Source organism: Lepisosteus oculatus, unplaced genomic scaffold (assembly GCF_040954835.1).
Source record: "Lepisosteus oculatus isolate fLepOcu1 unplaced genomic scaffold, fLepOcu1.hap2 HAP2_SCAFFOLD_131, whole genome shotgun sequence".
NCBI classification, from domain to species: Eukaryota; Metazoa; Chordata; class Actinopteri; order Semionotiformes; family Lepisosteidae; genus Lepisosteus; species Lepisosteus oculatus.
In genome coordinates, this window is record NW_027167680.1 from 195,004 (window position 1) to 209,183 (window position 14,180).

The 14,180-nt window shown below is 47.3% G+C and overlaps 7 non-coding genes and 2 pseudogenes across 7 annotated transcripts; 6 read left to right on the forward strand and 3 right to left on the reverse strand.

Moving 5' to 3' along the window:
- The first annotated feature begins 1,226 nt into the window (after positions 1-1,226).
- Positions 1,227-1,340, forward strand: LOC138226308 (U5 spliceosomal RNA). Its single transcript, XR_011184495.1, has one exon. It is a non-coding gene; the product is annotated as a U5 spliceosomal RNA (small nuclear RNA).
- A 393-nt stretch (positions 1,341-1,733) lies between these two features.
- On the forward strand, positions 1,734-1,847 carry LOC138226306 (U5 spliceosomal RNA). The gene has a single exon (XR_011184492.1). It is a non-coding gene; the product is annotated as a U5 spliceosomal RNA (small nuclear RNA).
- Positions 1,848-2,443: 596 nt separating this feature from the next.
- trnas-gcu (transfer RNA serine (anticodon GCU)) lies at positions 2,444-2,525 on the forward strand. Its single transcript has one exon. It is a non-coding gene; the product is annotated as a tRNA-Ser (tRNA).
- Positions 2,526-3,905: 1,380 nt separating this feature from the next.
- trnas-cga (transfer RNA serine (anticodon CGA)) lies at positions 3,906-3,987 on the forward strand. The gene has a single exon. It is a non-coding gene; the product is annotated as a tRNA-Ser (tRNA).
- Positions 3,988-5,866: 1,879 nt separating this feature from the next.
- On the reverse strand, positions 5,867-5,940 carry trnat-agu (transfer RNA threonine (anticodon AGU)). The gene has a single exon. It is a non-coding gene; the product is annotated as a tRNA-Thr (tRNA).
- Positions 5,941-6,712: 772 nt separating this feature from the next.
- Positions 6,713-6,831, reverse strand: LOC138226277 (5S ribosomal RNA; annotated as a pseudogene).
- A 1,805-nt stretch (positions 6,832-8,636) lies between these two features.
- Positions 8,637-8,800, forward strand: LOC138226284 (U1 spliceosomal RNA). Its single transcript, XR_011184469.1, has one exon. It is a non-coding gene; the product is annotated as a U1 spliceosomal RNA (small nuclear RNA).
- Positions 8,801-9,435: 635 nt separating this feature from the next.
- On the reverse strand, positions 9,436-9,554 carry LOC138226278 (5S ribosomal RNA; annotated as a pseudogene).
- Positions 9,555-10,847: 1,293 nt separating this feature from the next.
- LOC138226289 (U4 spliceosomal RNA) lies at positions 10,848-10,989 on the forward strand. The gene has a single exon (XR_011184474.1). It is a non-coding gene; the product is annotated as a U4 spliceosomal RNA (small nuclear RNA).
- Positions 10,990-14,180: the final 3,191 nt, after the last annotated feature.

A 14,180-nucleotide genomic window follows, 5' to 3' on the forward strand; every position in this document is an offset into this window, starting at 1 on the left:
TGGACACTTTGTGGGCTTGAAATACAAAGAAAATCATGTTCTATGGTACAAGATAAATACAAAACGTAAGCTTTTATTTTAATTAGATTTGTTTATAAAGCATAAGCAATCATTTATTACATTAATATATGTGAAAATAACATTTTAGCATCATATTATACATACAGGTCTCTAGCTTCAACACAGTGCTATATATATATATGCTCAGTGATTTATTGGTACATTCCCAGGGCAACAATCAGAATGAGGATTGATTTCCAGACGGGCTACAGGTAGTGTTGTGAAATACTTCAACACACTGGATCGCAGATTTAGACCCCCTGCACTCTTACTCCTTAAAAACCAAAGAAATGAAGATATGTAGCAATCACATTGTAACAGGGGTGACAGTGACTTAATGCTTATACTAGTGGACTTCTGGTACCTTTAGGGTACGGTGTTCCCTGAAGGGCTCTCAAACCCCGCATTTCAGATGCCTAGCTGATGTGTTACACCTCAGAATCACTTTTAAACCTTACCTCTGGTATCTTTTATCCCTATTGCTCAACGCGAAAACCTTACCTGTGGTGTCTTTAATCCCTATTGCTCAATGCATGGTGAAAGTATTGCATAAATGTGTCGGAAAATGAGCAATGGGCACCTGAGAGACTCATTTGCCTGTTTCACAAATGATCATATTTGACTAGAGATTCTGTTTGGGATTCAGTTGTGCATTCTGACAGCAATCCCTTTCAAAAAAGGATACATTCTGGATGAGGTCAAAGGTGCAGGAACACTGTATTTAGGATGTGTTTGCAGTTATTCTGTGTCTCTAGCTTCAACACAGTTATATATATATATATGCTCACTGATTTTATGGTACATGCCCAGGGCAATAATCATTATGAGGATTTATTTCCAGATGTGCTAGGGGTAGTGTTGTGAAATACTTCAACACACTGGATCGCAGGTTTAAACTCCCTGCACTCTTACTCCTTAAAAACCAACAAATGCAGATATGTAGCAATCATATTGTAGCAGAGTGCATCGTTTCCGGCATAGTATGGCAGGGTGTTTTCCGAGTTATTGCACGGATTGGGCACGCCCGCAAGCCAAGAGCCGCAAGCGATGAGCCCGGAGCTGAACGGGCCCCACTGGCTCGTTTGTAAGGCCAGGTGCATTGCCAACCACGACCGGCAGGGCAGAGGCCTTGAAAGCAGCCTGGGCTCCTGCAGCTGTGCAGCCACGCACTCTGGTTTCTCTTCATTTCGTACAAATCTTTCGCCTTTTGCTAAAGATTTCCGTAGAGAGGAGCATGAATGAGTTCCGTGCAATTTTTGTGCTTCCCTGCCTTCGGGTGGTTGCAGCTGGGCTGGTCAAAGAGAGAAAACAAAACCGCTCACAATCGCTCTTGTTATGGCGATTGTGGTTGTCTGCTCTGCGAGTCCTCGGTCTCTGCCCGTCTGATTGCCGCTCTCTTCTTTGGGGGGCGGGAAGTGTCCGGCCGCAGGGGATCCTGGGACCTCGCTTTGCAAAGCGGCTTCCCAGAGTGCGTCGTTTCCGGCACAGTGTGGCCGGGTGTTTTCCGAGTTATCGCACGGATTGGGCACGCCCGCAAGCCGAGAGCCGCAGGCGATGAGCCCGGAGCTGAACGGACCCCACTGGCTCGTTTGTAAGGCCAGGTGCATTGCCAACCACGACCGGCAGGGCAGAGGCCTTGAAGGTGGCCTGGGCTCCTGAAGCTGTGCAGCCACGCACTCTGGTTTCTATTCATTTCATACAAATCTTTTGCCTTTTACTAAAAATTTCCGTGGAGAGGAGCATGAATGAGTTCCATACAATTTTTCTGCTTCCCTGCTTTCGGGTGGGGCGCAGCTGGGCTGGTCAAAGAGAGAAAACAAAACCGCTCACAATCGCTCTTGTTATGGCGATTGTGGTTGTCTGCTCTGCGAGTCCTTGGTCTCCGCCTGTCTGATTGGCGCTCTTTTCTTTGGGGGGCGGGAAGTGTCTGCCCCCACTGCCCCTTTCAAGTTTGCTAAAGACCACGTGGATGTTCCAGAGCAACTCCTGGAACAATGTTCTGTGGACAGACGTGACAAAAGCTGAACTTGTTGGTAAATGTGCACAGCGTTATGTTTGGAGATAACAAAACACTGCATACCAACTCCAAAACCTCATCCCACCTGGGAAGCATGGCGGAGGTTGTACGGCTTGCAATCATCTAGGATCACCCAGGATCTCCTGTTTATTAGGCATAATAAACAGGGCCACTGAACTCCACACTGGCCACTGAACCACAGCAGTGGCTTGCTGGCTTGACATCTCCCAAGAATAATGTTGAAATCGCATGTGGAACAGGAAAATGACCCTCGAGTACGAGGGAAAAAAAAGAAAAAGATCATCTGGAGCGTGCCAACCCATGTCCGGAGCGTGCCAACCCATGTCCGGACAGCCCAGTTTCCTCGACGAGGTGGCCGAGTGGTTAAGGCGATGGACTGCTAATCCATTGTGCTCTGCACGCGTGGGTTCGAATCCCATCCTCGTCGCTCCGGTACTAGAGCCGTACATTTTCTAGCGGTGGCTGAACATGGTATAGTAGGCTAACGTTGGCTCTGGGTTGAGACCGCGTTTTCACTTATTTGCAACGCAAACGGAGAAAGCGATTTTTGACAGTCTCTCAGAATCACAGTTTGTCATTCCTCTAGACGTTTATACAGTAGAAGCCTGCTTCGTGGCTTAAATCCAAGCTAAGGAAACGGGTTAGAGGTCTGATGCAGAACTGCAAATTCAATGAACGGGAACACTACAGTACATTGCACTGTATGTGTGAGGAAAGCTGCCCCCTTCTGTCCCTTGTCGACCGAACAGAGGACTGTAAAGGATACCGCCAAGGATGCTGGTTGAAATCCAGCTCCAAAGAAGCCCCTTTGGGTGTTATGTCATCAAAAAGTAAGAACAGCGAATCTCCCTTTGATCAAAAGCGCAACAGAACTGTTTTCCGTGGAGCGGGTTTCAGACCCGTAGACCTGTTTTATTTGTAAGGCAGGGCGCATTCCCAAGCGCGAATCTCCTGTTTTAGAAATGCTTTAATGGGCGTGAAGTGAAAATAAGAAATGGGCTCCAGATGCACATGGAAGCAATCAAGTGTTTCATCCGAGCTGTTTCAAAGACTGCTCAAGAGCTTTCCTTTCACAGAGGCGCAACGATTAATGCACCCTTCAATGCGCCTTAGGACTCTAGGGAGTGATTGAGACGATTCGTAGCGTGTGCTCATTTCCCTCTATTCCCCGTGTTGCAGTGGTAGGATGACGTAAATTACTGCTTCGACACGTAATGGCATTATAATCAAGTGCAGGAGCTGAGGGCTTTAGTTTTGTTTCGTTTTCCATGGCGTTCGTAAGCGCGCAAATCAAAGGCAATTCCTGCGTCTAACAGGAATGATTGAGACGATTCGTAGCGTGTGCTCATTTCCCTCTATTCCCCGTGTTGCAGTGGTAGGATGACGTAAATTCCTGCTTCGATACGTAACGGCATTATAATCAAGTGCAGGAGCTGAGGGCTTTTGTTTTGTTTCGTTTTCCATGGCGTTTGTAAGCACGCAAATCAAAGGCAATTCCTGCGTCTAACAGGAATGTAAATGCTTTTGAAAGTGCAGTGTGGTGCAGCTTGTAAAATCCTTATCCACATTTGTGGTTTGTTGCTGTTTGTTCTGTCTGCCAAAGCTGCATTTTGACATCCGGACGGGGAGACTTTATCATTTGAACGTGAAGCCAGCCTTAAACCCTCTGAGGCGTGTCTATCTGCCAGCACGTATTTTGTCAAAGGTATTTATTTTTTTTAACGGAGAGCGACTTTGAAAAGGTTTCCGCAGCCACGTCGCACTCCGTGTTAGATTAAAGGAGGAATGCAGCGATGGCGAACTCGCTGTAGTCGTGGCCGAGTGGTTAAGGCGATGGACTCGAAATCCATTGGGGACTCCCCGCGCAGGTTCGAATCCTGCCGACTACGGCGTCTGCCGCACGTCTCCTTGTGCCTGCGCGGCAAAGGCGAAGTGCTGTTTCTCCTTTCCTGGTACGATAAAAACGCTAAATCGCTTGGCCCCGCTGCCATGGAAATGAGTTCTTCAGATAACCACACATCTTGCGTTCGCACCTCTGGTGTTCTACTTATGCCTTTGAAAACCTAATGAATAAAACTGAAAGAACCGACACAATATGTAGGTGCTCGTAAAGCACGCATTAAAGAACTGTTAACAGCAAGGGTTTCAGTGGGTTAACTGAGGAGAAGGCGTGATCGCTAATTGTTGACTTTTTATTTGGTGTTAGAAACACTCTTACTGTGCATGACGTGCAACAAATGTAGCCACAGAAATTGCATCACGCTTTCATGTATGCTATTGCAGACACCAACGTTGCCTAGATAGAAAACCGAAATAGCCGTGGGTTCGCTTGCTGGTCTGAAGGATCTCTCTTCGAATCTCTATCATTTGTCAATTGAAGTAAAAGGTGCTGCAATCTGATACGTTCAGAATCAAACCCGCAGCTGTTGTTCGACTTTATTTCTTGACTAATTACAACCTTTTACTGTCAAGTTTATTGGTACAACTTGAGCTCTCAGCACCGTACTGAGCCCAGATGTTTTTCTAAAGCTGTCAGGTGCAGTTCATTTACATGAAGGAAATCTCTTACTGGGTACGATTACAATGCAGTAAGTAGCACAGGCTACTTAGGGAGTAGGCTGATGTGTTTAAAAACAACCAGCGCCAGGCAGGAGTCAAACCTCCAAACTCCTAATCCATAGTCAGACACATTATCCATTGCACCACTGGCCCTGGTGTGACACTGCAGGACTGTAACCCAGTGAGCTTAGCACTGCAACTAGTAAAATATTACCCCCGGTCCATTCTTTTCCAAAAGTGAGAAACACCTGTTTTCTACATTTTGTCTGTTTTAAAACCATATCTCTTTAAACCAAACCAAGAGTTTGTCTTTTGCACTGATATTCTGATTCATTTCGATTTCAAAGAAAAAAAAAACATTACCTTCCAAAGCATCATAAAATTGTCCCTTCCTCCAGACTCTACTTCTCTCTTGTAGTAGTACAGCAGACCTTTCCAGGTGAGCAGATCACAGAGTCCGAAATGAGCTTCCTCCATCAAGCAAAGTACCTGAACATGACTCTGTCATCATAAAAGCGCCCCTGTAATAAAGAAATTCAATCCGAAATCAAGAGGGCAGTTGCCTACTGAAATACAAGAAGTCATAAATTTTAACCTAGCAACACATTAAAGGCTGCATCTATACAAGTACGATTCTAGAAATGCTCACCAGATTACGTTTTAAGAAAGAACTGCGCCTCAGGTTCCGCCGAGATCTTAACTCGGATGGCAGGATTCAGAGTCTGGAGTGTGGAATGATGGCGCACGGAGGGTCCACATACTGTGGATCCCTCAGTGATCTTCCGCGTGTTCAAACCGCCAGCGTGTGACTCCCCTATCCCCCTGACCTCATTGCTCTGCTCTCGCCTCTGTGCAGCTGAGCCCGACTCATGGTAAAGTGGAAAAAAATATGCCCTCAACGTGAGATTTACTCTGGAGTGAGGATAGTTGTTACCTTCTTATCGTTGAAACGGATGTATGTGATGTGGCGACTAGGTTCTTCTCCATTAGCAGGCTTAAGGTTAAAGAAAAAAACATTGCTGACTTCTTTTTTTTTTGCCAGCCGCGAGCGCTGATTAGCGAGGTTTGTATTTCATGTTTTGCAAGTTGCATCCATTTTAAGAAAAACAAGTCGTTCAAGACAGGAAATGAATACTTGCATTTAATTAAGTCTAGACGTATGCGGTTGTCCATAATGGCCAGTTCTGTTTGAGAACACAGAACAAAAAAAGGCACCGCTGGGATTCGGACCCAGGATTTTCTGTTTACTAGACAGGCGCTTTAACCAACTAAGCCACGGCGCCCCGGGAGTGCTGTCCTTTTGCAGCCACTTGGACACACCACTCAGACACATCTGCATTCGGTGTGTGCTCCGCCTGCTCGCTGAGCAAGTTGCCACCTTTACATACAATAGCAACATCGACACCAAGAGAAAGGATGACAAATGGCTTTTATCTGGAACTTTTCATGTCCAAGGAGCTCAATGTGCTTTCTGTGTACAACAGGGCCACTGAACTCCACGCTGGCCACTGAACCACAGCAGTGGCTTGCTGGCTTGACATCTCCCAAGGAAAATGTTGAAATCGCATGTGGAACAGGAAAATGACCCTCGAGTATGAGGGAAAAAAAAGAAAAAGATCAACTGGAGTGCGCCAACCCATGTCAGGACAGCCCAGTTTCCTAGACGAGGTGGCCGAGTGGTTACTGTATGCTGAGTCTAAAGACAGTTTCACCCATTTTCTGATTGCTCGGTTCTGTACCAGTGTAGACATGTCAAACAGTGAATGGCTGTACCTCTATTGTATCCGTGCTCAATGAATGAAATCGGTAACAAATGAATATATGTCTAGTTATACGAAAAACGAGTGGTTTATCGACTCATCTTCATTTGCAGATTTAGAGGCAGCTTCGATATTCGTTTTACAGACGGGTTTTTTTTTTTGAATATGGGTCACACACATGCCACAGCAACAAAACATCTCTAGAGATGAGGCTATAGATCACCTTTCCATCCTGCAGGTTTTCCTCCCAAAGCCTACGGCACCAACGGCGACCCCTGCTGGCCGGGAGAGCAAAAGCTTACAGCACCTGGTATTCCCAGGCAGTCTCCCATCCAAGTACTAACCAGGCCCGACGCTACTTAGCTTCCAAGATCAGACAAGATCGGGCGTGTTCAGGGTGGTGTGGCCGTAAGCGAAAGCGCAGCCCCTGACTCGCTACTTGAAGCTGTGTGTGGCGGGGGTTCCGTGCCCCCCGAGCGGGACTGAAGGATCGTTCGTGTGCAACTCTTTGGAAAGGAGCTGCTTTCCAAATCGCATTGCGTGCCTGGATGTTGGCGAATGCGCTCCCTTGTGTTGGCTCGTCCCGCACTGGAGGAGGACAAACAATCTGCACGGAGGAGCACCAGGCAAGTCTTCACCAGACAAAAACCTCCAGTGCACAGCACTCTGGAAACATTTCGGGGCTTTCGCGTGTTTATTTCAGCACGTAAAGCGCACCGGTCCAACACGTCGGCCGGGCGCGCGGCGCCTCCGCCCTCTTGTGGCCTTGCGGCGTCAGAGCAAGAGGCTCCTTCTCGCTGCCCTTCCGCTGTGTTGCAGGGCCCCGAGAGGGAACCCGGAGCGCGCACTTTGTGGGGGGCGGGGGACCGCGTTCGCGCTCTGCCCCCGGTCTCTTGCGCGAGTACTAAATCTCACGGACAGGGGGGCCTCGTCATTGATTGTTACAGGTGAGACGGGGATTAGGAGGAGACCCCGACTGATGGGTAAAGGGGAGCACTAACACCAGAGGGACACCCCCGGCATCTCTTTTTGAGAGACGCCCTGGGGTTTCCTAATGGCCAAGGAGGGTCGGGACCTCGGTTTGACGCCTCCCCCGAAGGACGGCGCCTGTTTGTGCAGCAGAGTGTCGCCATCAGGAGGCTGGGGCGTAAGAGAGCCACACAGCCCGCAGGGTGAGCGCTCCCTACTGGTCCCAGTCACACCTCTTGCAGGAGCAGCAGCAACCGGAGCTTTTCCGGGGTGGAATCTCCCATCCGGGTGCCGGCCAGGCTCACACCTGCTGGGCTGCCCCGGGGGTGAGCCCAGTCGAGAGTCGCAGGGCCAGATCTAGTCACCGGGGAGAAACGATACAAGTGAAGGATTGCTCGGCTCTCGGCACTTGAAAAGACCGACAAATGTCTCGTTCCCGCCGGAGCTGAATGTACCCGCATGTGTGGTGTCGTCTTCTTCCCCCGCCCCGCTGTGTTTGCTGTATTGTCTCTGAAGCCGGCCCCCCCGAGACGAGACGGGCTGTTCCTGTGCCCCAATTAACACTTTACAGGTGCCATTCCCCGGCATTGTGGCCATTGTCGGTGCTCACACGCGATAAGATAAGGCGAAGGAGAGCGGGGCATGCCCAGCGGCAGACATTCAAGGAGGGGGCAGTGCGAGGTGAGGTGAGGTGCGACACGCCGGAGCCCCGACGCAGCTAATGCGGAGCACTTGTTGGACTGGCATCGAAAGGACGTGTGCGCACGGAGCGAGCCTTCCCTGCGGCGGAGCGCGGGAACTTTCTCCCCCCTCCCGCTGCAGGAGTTGTGTGCACTGCAGCGGTGCCGAGAGAAAAGCACAGAAGGCAGCAGGCTCTGGAGAGCAGGTTAGAGACGGAGCCTTGTGGGCAGGCGAGCAGGCCCGTTTTTTGGAAATTGCTGAAAAGGTTTGTTCGGTGTGTGGCAGGCGCACGTCGCGAGCTTGCGTGGCGATCTGCCGGTCTGGAGTTATGCAAATGAGGCCGAATTGCATCCCGGGACATGCTGCGAATGCGCAACGGCGACTGCAGATGTGTAGGAAACGGCGCGCTCGTTTTCTCGTTTTGCCCACACTTTTGAGTGTTAGTGTGGCGTGTGAGTGTGTGAAAGAGTGGGCCCAGCAGGAGGCGGTGGCGTGCGGGGCGAGGAGGTGGCCTAGGCTGCGCGATTTGTGCTGTGGGTGCGGGCCGCTTGCAGGGGCCTGTTTAACTCATACTTACCTGGCAGGGGAGATACCTTGATCAAGAAGGAAGTTCACCCAGGGCGAGGTTCGGCCATTGCACTCCGGCTGTGCTGACCCCTGCGAATTCCCAAAATGTGGGAATCTCGACTGCATAATTTCTGGTAGTGGGGGACTGCGTTCGCGCTCTCCCCTGATGTGCTTGGTCCAAAATCAGATACGGGAGGGTTAGGACACCACGAGCTGCGTGGCTGCGGAAGGATCCCGGTTCGACAGGAGTGGACGCCGCTGCTGGTTCTCGCTGGCTTTTAGTTAGGGGTCCGGAGAAGCATCTCAAGCTAGTTCCACTACTCCTTCCGGACGTTCATTCCCTTTTCAAGGTCAGTCGTTTTGCTGTAGTCTGCGTTCTTTAGGCTGATTATCGAGGTTAGCCTTTATTTGGTCATGGGGGGCCTCGGTACTGTATGCTGAGTCTAAAGACAGTTTCACCCGTTTTCTGATTGCTCGGTTCTGTACCAGTGCAGACATGTCAAACAGTGAATGGCTGTACCTCTATTGTATCCGTGCTCAATGAATGAAATCGGTAACAAATGAATATATGTCTAGTTATACGAAAAACGAGTGGTTTATCGACTCATCTTCATTTGCAGATTTAGAGGCAGCTTCGATATTCGTTTTACAGACGGGTTTTTTTTTTGAATATGGGTCACACACATGCCACAGCAACAAAACATCTCTAGAGATGAGGCTATAGATCACCTTTCCATCCTGCAGGTTTTCCTCCCAAAGCCTACGGCACCAACGGCGACCCCTGCTGGCCGGGAGAGCAAAAGCTTACAGCACCTGGTATTCCCAGGCATTCTCCCATCCAAGTACTAACCAGGCCCGACGCTGCTTAGCTTCCGAGATCAGACGAGATTGGGCGTGTTCAGGGTGGTGTGGCCGTAAGCGAAAGCCCCGGCGCCTGACTCGCTACTTGAAGCTGTGTGTGGCGGGGGTTCCGTGCCCCCCGAGCGGGACTGAAGGATCGTTCGTGTGCAACTCTTTGGAAAGGAGCTGCTTTCCAAATCGCATTGCGTGCCTGGATGTTGGCGAATGCGCTCCCTTGTGTTGGCTCGTCCCGCACTGGAGGAGCACCAACAATCTGAACAGAGGAGCACCAGCCAAGTCTTCAGTGCACAGCACTCTGGAAACATTTCGGGGCTGTCGCGTGTTTATTTCAGCACGTAAAGCGCACCGGTCCAACACGTCGGCCGGGCGCGCGGCGCCTCCGCCCTGTTGCTGCCCCTGCAGCTGCTTCACTTTTCCCTTTAGTTGCTATCGATTTTTTTGTAGTGCTATACATATGCGATTGAGGTATCTTAGAGTTCTCCTTCGAAGACCCAGCACTCTCTTTTCTTTTCCCAGTGTTACTCATATCGGACTTTTTAAACCTAAAAAAAAATCGTTTTTTTTTCTTTCAATTAAAACTGAAGTTTAAACAACTAGTGTTAAGTCCTTATTTTTCTGTAGTCAAAAAAAAGCAAAAATTAACATTCAGGTCATGAAAAACTCAAAAAAACTCCCCAACCACTAAACTTTACCTCCCACCTGAGCGCCATCTTGAACGCCCCTACCACCAGAGAATGCTCACGATTTCGGAAGCTGTCTCCGGGACGTGCTGATTCCACACATCCTGAATAAATCATGATATTGTTAGTTGCTGTAGCTAGACGTTCAAATGAGTTTCATGGCCAGATGGACTGTTTCCTCCAGCGGTATAATATTGCAGTGAGACAGCACGATGCCTGCAAGACTATGTCATGCTAAACGCCACAGATTGTGTTTGTCCGTTCGTGTCAGTCGTCCCGCAGCCACGGGAAGTGGGACACAAACATGCTGCAATGCTTTCAAGACGTTAGGATTTGTTTGTGCAACATCCAAGAAGAGTACTTGTGGCTTGAATGTGAACTGTACGTGCCCGCCCCCTTTCCTCTGTAGTGCATGAGTTCCTCCCGGCATGCCCTTCGTCATTGTTCTGTCATCTTGTATTTAAAGGGTTGTATTTCTGCTGCTGAAAATAAGCAACGGTTTTCTCACAACGCCCTTTGTTCCCAACGGAGCCCTTGTCTGTCATGAAATTCTTCAAAACCTCAAGCTAGAAGAAGAAGAAGACGACAAATATGAAGCGTTATAGCAACGACATGCCATGAGACGATCGATAACGATATCCATAGGATCCCCGCGGTTGCCTGGCAACCGTCAGCTTTGCGCAGTGGCAGTATCGTAGCCTGTGAGGTTTAGCCGAGGCGCGATTATTGCTAGTTGAAAACTTTTCCCAATACCCCGCTTCCGCCGGTTTGCAATACAATCGGCGAAAGCAGTTTTTGACAGTCTCGTCAGAGACTGAGCAAGGTGTTTAAAGACAGATTCGGTCACGGTGATATCATGGTAGAAATAAAACGAGCTTGTTACGTGTCAACAGAAACGCTCTTTAGCTCTTTCAGCTTTATGCAGAGAACAGCGTCTGTCGAGATTACTTTTGTGTCAGCGCGAAACGCCGTGTGCTGTCAGTATGATTTCATATTGCTCATAGCGGCGCCTGGCTTTTGTCTGTCAAACGTTAGGTTGCGCTTCTTCATGCTGCATCGTCGGCATGAGTGGAGCATTTTAAACGTCTGTACTTACTGCGCCCCATAAGAAATCGTTTGTCCCCATTCAAGAGATTGTGCGATGTCCTGCAGCGTTCGCAAAGCAAACCTTTGACAGTTTGAAAAGAGGAATTTATTCTGCTTCCTGTGCGTGCAGTAGTTACAAAGTTGAACGTCTTTACACGATCTGCTGCAGTTTTCAGTGGGTGGGCTTTGTCAAATGGCTTGGAAAAACGCACTGTGTTTCGGCTCGGGAAACATCATGAGCAGTGTCCTGCATGTTTTCTGTGTATAGCTGTCTTTTAACGCATACAGAATTCATTCGAAATCATTGATTTCTCCAATTAACAAGGGTCCCTTTTTGAACCTGCCAGAAGCATTCTTTCAATGTAACAGATTTACTCCGGGGAAGGGCAGCATGACATTGAGAGTAACTCAAGCTTTCAGCACCTTTATCTGACTGCATGTATGCAGACACTGCTCAGAATCCCCTGTAAGATTCTCCTTCAATTCCGTTTTGCAGTGCTTTAGCTCTTTCAAAAGGCTTCGCTTTGCTAGTCACAATCCAAGGCTCATGACAGCATTTGAAAACATTCGCAACTGCGTTGGCCGGGAATCGAACCTGGGTTAACTGCTTTGAAGGCAGCTATGCGCAACACTGGCTCGCTCCAGAATAAATCTCACGTCGAGGGCATATTTTTTACCATTTTACCGTGAGTCGGGCTCAGCTGCACAGAGGAGAGAGCAGAGCAATGAGGTCACGGGGACAGGGGAGTCACACGCTGGCGGTTTGAATACGCGGAAGATCACTGAGGGATCCACAGTATATGGACCCTCCGTGCGCCATCAGTCCGCACTCCGGACTCTGAATCCTGCCATCCGAGTTAAGATCTCGGCGGAACCTGAGGCGCAGTTCCTTCTTAAAACGTAATCTGGTGAGCATTTCTAGAATCGTATTTGTATAGATGCAGCCTTTAATGTGTTGCTAGGTTAAAATTGATGACTTCTTGTATTTCAGTAGGCAACTGCCCTCTTGATTTCGGATTTAATTTCTTTATTACAGGGGCGCTTTTATGAAGACAGAGTCATGTTCAGGTACTTTGCTTGATGGAGGAAGCTCATTTCAGACTCTGTGATCTGCTCACCTGGAAAGGTCTGCTATACTACTACAAGAGAGAAGTAGAGTCTGGAAGAAGGGACAATTTTATGATGCTTTGGAAGATAATGTTTTTTTTTTCTTATACTGAAAATGAAAGGTAGTTGTTTCTATATGGACTCAGTCTTTGGAATTTGTATATTTATATATTTCAGTGAACCCTCAGCCATTCCTTCTGTATTGTAATTCAATTTCTCTTTTAAAATTCCTTCCCCACTTCTAGGACCTGCAGTTGCTGAACTCCACAATGGCTTCTATTGGAAAGTCTGTGACTGAGACCAAGTAAGTGTTCATTTTTTTATGAAACCATTATTTATTTAGGAGCAATGAGCAATTCTTATATAAATGCAATAAAATCATTATGCTCAAACTATGAGAGAGAAAATTAAGGATAATTTAAGAAATCAGTCTTAGCTTGTTTCTATACACAGATGGTATTATTTATTTTCAAAGGAAACCCGTGCGGATTCCCCTGGTGTGCAAGATGTACCTGAATACTCTTGATCAGCTTCCTGCTCACTTGAAGAGGGCGTGTATGAAGCACGCCACGGCAGAAAAGATCAGGATGGCCTCTCAACAGGCGAGGGAGGACATGATGAATCACCTGAAGAACGGGGTCATCGTGGATTACCACAGAATAGAGATCGTGTCTGGTGAGGCAAACAGGATAGTGGTTGTAAGACTGCTAGAGTCCTTGGGCCTTTTTGTACATGGGAAGCCTGAAGACACATTGGCAAGGTGAGATATTTTTAATCTGTAAGGCTTCTGTAGTTTCTTTTTGAAATCATTGTTACAACATATTATGTAAAAGCATGTTGAAAAGAATCTACCTGCATTCCAGCGGCCCTGAGCAAGAGGCCGCTGTCCAGGAGGAAGAGATGCCAGAGGCTGCTCTAGAAACTGAAACAGAAGCGGATAAGGAAGGGGAAGATGTGAGCTCTGAAGAACTCTATCAGCAGTAAGACTTTTTTTATTTTTCAGATGTATCTATTTTTTACTAAAATTCTAATTTGTCTTATAGGTATAAAATGTTTAAACCGGTGTTTTATATCCTTACAGGCCCTGAGTAGTTAAAAAGTATCAGCAGGCCGGAAGAGAGTGGCCCAAGCTGGACTCTATAGAAAGCACTCCCTGGATGCTCCTCTCCTGATTGGATTCAAACAGTACCTTACCAAGGATCTGGGAGTGGCAAATTATTCTCAGGAGGTATTTATTTTTTAAAGGCCTTTAAAATTAAGCAATGGTATCTTCATTGTAAATGTTTTTATTTCTTAGCTTAAAATTCACCCATGTGAAATGATGTCAGCCATAAACATCATGACTTTTGTCTGTCAAAATATATTATATAATATATTTCCTACCTGAATCTATTCTACTTAAATTATTACATTATACACAATTTGAGTTCATTTTAAAAAGTAAAAGGTAATGAAAGGAATGCATTTTCATAAGAAAGATAATACCGATATGCATGTGATAATCTTCCTTATATCATGTAGTGCATCATTTGGACACTTTGTGGGCTTCAAATACAAAGAAAATCATGTTCTATGGTACAAGATAAATACAAAACTTAAGCTTCTTTATAAAGCATAAGCAATCATTTATTACATCGCTTCTTGAATTAAATCTTTTGACAAGAGGTAAGACTTCTGTTACATTTAAACCCATGTTTAGCTGTGTTTTTTAGATTTAACTGAACCAATTTCTGTGTGTGATAATGTCCTTGAATTCTGACAACATCACACTAAATTACATGATATAAAACAGCTAATGTTTCTAGAGATAAA